Here is a 6,030-nt window from a genome sequence, read left to right on the forward strand (position 1 = left end):
TTTTGGCGGCAATATACAGTTTTGGCGCTAGGCAGTGCTGACAACGATGAAGAAAAATCTTGAGTTTTTCCCAGAATAAACAAAATAAGATATCTAATCAATTTTTAAATAATTTTGAAATTAATTGACACTATCAGTGGGATGAAATCGAATGAAAGGAATGAAATATTGAATCACAACATTAGAGTCTTAGCATGTTCACACATTTCGGATTGAGATGGAAGGGAATTGATTATTTCTACGCTGCGAGTGTTGTTCAAGCATCATTATTTTTGAAGACATACTTACATACAGAACTATAGTAAGGTCCACGTTATAATGGCAGAGTGTGATTTGCAATGGTGCTGCTATCCTTGTCTATCATTCAACAAAGCAGATGGCGCTATCTCTTTCACGCTTTGCGATGTTGCCACATCGTTTATCAACATATCAACTAATTGACAAAATATTTAATCTCAATCATGAAAATTCATTATTACACCTTTAAAAAATATATTTTCTTGGAAAATAATATATGATTAACTATTTTCAACAATAATAAACTGTTAAATTCATCAGCTATACCAGTATCAGCTGTTTGGGTGGCAAGTCTGAGATCTGGCAACCCTTTTCTCCTATCTTTCTCACTGAACTCTATACTTACCAGTGAACTCTATACTAACTGGAATGGACTAGCAACACAAAAAAAGTGAGGCAGCTGGTAAAGATAGGCAACCCGCATTGCTGTGGGATTCGTTCATTTTGTTTTTTGTTACGCATTGGCTCTTATGGGAGAATGAATTGCACTGTCTCAATTTTTATTTTATTTCTATATTGTATGTCTTATTCCACGGAAGCGTATATTAAGCAGTTCATTGTTAACTTTTTGAGAGCAAAAATAATAAAATAGGTTGAATATTAATAAAGAAAAGAATTTTTTATTTGTGACTGCAGTACCTAGTTTTAGTATTGTCAACTTTTCACAAGCATGGGAATAACTTTGGGCCAGATTTAAGAGAAGCGTATTATTTATTTATTTTTATTTATTCAACAAGGACAAATATAAACTGTCATGAAATGATTGGGAATGAAAAAACAGGCTCATAGTCCAATCTCATATTTTTCACAATAAAAGTAGGTAAATAAAATAAATTATGATTCAATAACACAGGATTATCAAATATGTAATGATAGCAATATACCAGGTATTCTGATAACATTTCAAATCAGTGTGGGAGTTTCAGAAATGATGCAAAGAAATCTATGAAGGAACATTATAATTATCAATTGTATTATAATTATGACCATATGATAAGCAAACAGTAAAATATGCTAAATAATAATTATAAATTATATAAACAATAATACACAAATAATTATACACATAAAATTATTTTATAATTGTAAATTGAACGATTATTAAATTTATTTGAAATGGGAAGATTTCAAAAATTAATCACAGTTCAGCTGATAGCAATATCATATTTTTCAAAATAAAAGTAGGTACCTAAAATAAATTATGTCATCTCATGATGATAACACAGAATTATTAATCATTATTGTAAAGATGTGTTTACACAAAATTCACTAACAAAATGTTTATTTTTTCGTACTTATAGATTCTATTAGATTATAGTATTATACTATTAGATTCTATTAGTATTATATGCTGCTACTTACACTAAATTTATATTATACATTATACATAAAATGTATGATATGCCTACCTACATAATATACCATATACAAATTATGATAAATATACTATATTTATTATATGCTGATGCTTAACACCAAATTTATATCCATAAATTACATCATACATAGAATGTGTGATAGGCCCACCTACATATACCATATACAAATGATACGGTGTACGGTATTTATTATATGCTGATGCTTAACACCAAATTTATATCCATAAATTACATCATACATAGAATGTGTGATAGGCCCACCTACATATACCATATACAAATTATGATAAATATACTATATTTATTATATGCTGATGCTTAACACCAAATTTATATACATCAATTACATCATACATAAAATGTGTTAGTTTAGAGTTCACTGATACTAACTGGAATGGACTAGCAACACAAAGAAAGTGAGGCAGCTGGTAGAGATAGGCAACCCGCATTGCTGTGGGATTCGTCATTTTGTAACACATTGGCTCTTATGGAAAAATGCATTGCACAGTTTCAATTTCTATTTTATTTCTATATTGTATGTCTTATTCCACGGAAGCGTTATTTTTCCTTTATTAAGCAGTTCATTGTTAACTTTTTGGAACTGATTCTTATCAGCACTTTTACCCTGTTGTTCTGAAGTTTCAGTTCCATCTACCACATCCATCAGATCTTTAGCTTGAAGTAATATTTTAATTTCAAATTCCCACATAGTGAATGAATCTGCATCCTTCAGCTTATGCACATAGTTCTCCCCATCCATCGTCGCCATTTTGAGGTTACCTTTTACTATTATTTTAAGAGAAAAACCAATAATCACTTTTCATGTTTTACTTGTTTTAAGATTAAACTTTTTACTTGTTTTTACGTTTTTGGCCATTATCTGGGCCCATAACCTGATAAAGTTTTAGTTTTACTTTTAAAGAATAAAGAGTTGACAAGGGAAAACTCACAAAGAAATAGTATGTTTCGCACCTAGGGCCGAAAATGAGACTTTTCCGGCTCGAAATCGGTTTTCAAGTCCGAAAAGATTGAGAGGTGGAAAAACAGTTTTGCCTGTGGTGAGAACGCTATTTTTTTGCCACACAGAAAAATAAACAATATATATATGAGAATAATTGTTTATTGAGCACTTCCGAAAGCAAAAGTGGAAGGTCATAGCTCTAGCAAACCTGAGGTAATCTGGATATCAGGAAATTGTCCAAGTATTTTTATTTTTTATTCTGATTTGTTTAAATAACCTAAAAAATTATGTTCAATTATGTGGGAGGTTGAGTTTATACTTTTTTATTCTTTCAAATGACAATAAGATGATATTATTATGAATGTTTTGATTCTTGAATAATGAACACAAAATGAAAAGTTTTTTGATCAGCTGTTTTAGCGCACTTGAAATTTGGACAATCTGGATGTCAACAATGCTTGTTATCATTGACTGTGGAAGTTGAGGTTAGAAGTCCTATCCTACTCTGAAAATCGAATCTGTATAGTTTATAATACCGGTATCTTATTTGTATTTCATTCATCCAAATAAAATGTTTCTTATTGCAGAATATTTTATTCAATTCTAGAAGCAAAAACTGATTCTGTTTCATAAACCATTTTGTAAACACATTCACATCAAATCAGAATCAGCAGACTTCAAGGTTATTTTACAGCCCTAGGGCCGTAAAACTTTTACCGGCCTGGTCAGAAAACAATCATTTTCGGCCTCCATATGACACACGAAAACCAGCTCATTACATTCAAGTGGGGCGAAAACGATTTTTCGCCCCACTTGAATGTAATGAGCTGGTTTTCGTGCGTCATATGGAGGCCGAAAATGACTGTTTTCTGACCAGGCAGGTAAAATTTTTATGGCCCTAGGGCTGTAAAATAACCTTGAAGTCAGCTGATTCTGATTTGATGTGAATGTGTTTACAAAATAGTTTATGAAACGGAATCAGTTTATGCTTCTAGAATTGAATAGAGTATTTTGCAATAAGATATTATCATTCTATTTGGATAAATGAAATACAAATACGATATTGTAAACTATTCAAATTCAATTTTCAGAGTATAATAGAATCTAACCTCAAACCTGTGTTTAATCGTACTGCGTGTAATCGTTTATCACGAAACCTGGTGTATAATTTTGGAACTACTTGGGCAATATCCATGGTGCTGAACGTTTTTACAAAATAATAGTTTATGTAACGGAATCAGTCTATGCTTCTACAATTGAATAAGGTATTCTGCAATAATATACTATCATTTTATTTGGATGAATGAAATACAGATAAGATATAAATATTATAAACTATTCAAATTCGATTTTCTGAGTAGGATAGAACTTCTAACCTAAACTTCCAAAGTCCATGACAAGAAGCGTATAGTTGAAATAGTTGAAACATAATAATATCACCTTATTGTCATTTGAAAGAAAAAAATCATGAACTCAACCTCCCACATAGTTGAACATAACCTTTTAGGTTATTTAAACAAATCAGAATAAAAACTAAAAATACTTGAACAATATCCTGATATTCAGATTATCTTAGATTCACTAGAGCTATGACCTTCGACTTTTGCTTTTGGATGTGCTTAATAAACAATTATTCTCATATTTATATTGTTTATTTCTCTGTGTGACGAAAAATAGCATTCGCACCACGGGCAAAAATGTTTTTCCAGCTCTCAATCTTTTCTAGTCCTCGGCCTACGGCCTCGGACTTGAAAACCGATTTCGAGCCGAAAATGTCTCATTTTCGGCCCTAGGTGCGAAATATACTATTACATACTGACTGCGTTTTTAATCACCATGACAGTGCTGCCACCATAGTTGTTCAAACACATAAATAATTTTGACATTACAATAGAAATAATACAAAATAATTATAGTTTTACATGAATTATTATATTCCAACAATCATTAATTAAAAAATAGCTAAAAGGAGGTCAGATATAGGAATGATTCAGACTTCAAAAAGAGGAAACATTCTCTCAGTTATTCAGCTATTCTTCACGCAAATCTTATTAATTATAGGCTACTGCAAAGATTAGTTATTATCTATTGATAATCATCTTAAAATGAACTATAACAAAGTTATTAATTGATACGACATCCCATAGTTTTGGGAGAAGTGATATTCAAAAGAAAAACATATTTAGTGATTTATTTCTTCAATTACACGAGAAAAATTAAATATGATTTCAAGCCTTCAACAACCCCAAACCCTTTCCAGCCCTGCTGTGATATCGGAGATAATATTTTACATATAATTCTGTAGTTGAATTAGAAACTCAATAAAATCGCAATTTGGCAACGCCATTATTTTGTCTGGAGGAGGCCCAAGTCTCAACTTATTTCATTCAGACTATAAGAGAAGTACGTGAATTCACATTTCTCAGGATTGAATTCACATATTCCAGTATAATTTCCTTAATTCAAATAGAATAAAAAAATAAATAAAAATGATTTGATAAATTAGAAATTTTAAACTGCTCTCCTGTAAAAAAGCTGCTGATATTCTGCTACCGTTTCCCCATGAGCCCTTTCTCACACCATACATCATTTCATGACATACCGTATTGTAAGAAATCAAAACTTACCAAAATTACAAAGCTTACAAAAATTAACAAAACTGGCTGACTGTACGGTACCTGCCATGTTAATATTCAATAGTTTAATAGAAACACAATATATAATATTGCCTTTTCTACTTGAATAGTTTGATCGATTCGAAACTTTTGTTCTTTAGTTTATTAATATCATTCTCAAGTTTTGTGTAGAAAAACAACGCATATTCTTTTGCGTTTTTAATCACCATGACAGTGCTGCCACCATAGTTGTTCAAACACATAAATAATTTTGACATTACAATAGAAATAATACAAAATAATTATAGTTTTACATGAATTATTATATTCCAACAATCATTAATTAAAAAATAGCTAAAAGGAGGTCAGATATAGGAATGATTCAGACTTCAAAAAAAGGAAACATTCTCTCAGTTATTCAGCTATTCTTCACGCAAATCTTATTAATTATAGGCTACTGCAAAGATTAGTTATTATCTATTGATAATCATCTTAAAATGAACTATAACAAAGTTATTAATTGATACGACATCCCATAGTTTTGGGAGAAGTGATATTCAAAAGAAAAACATATTTAGTGATTTATTTCTTCAATTACACGAGAAAAATTAAATATGATTTCAAGCCTTCAACAACCCCAAACCCTTTCCAGCCCTGCTGTGATATCGGAGATAATATTTTACATATAATTCTGTAGTTGAATTAGAAACTCAATAAAATCGCAATTTGGCAACGCCATTATTTTGTCTGGAGGAGGCCCAAGTCTCAACTTATTTCA

Source organism: Nilaparvata lugens, chromosome 1 (assembly GCF_014356525.2).
Source record: "Nilaparvata lugens isolate BPH chromosome 1, ASM1435652v1, whole genome shotgun sequence".
NCBI lineage: Eukaryota > Metazoa > Arthropoda > Insecta > Hemiptera > Delphacidae > Nilaparvata > Nilaparvata lugens.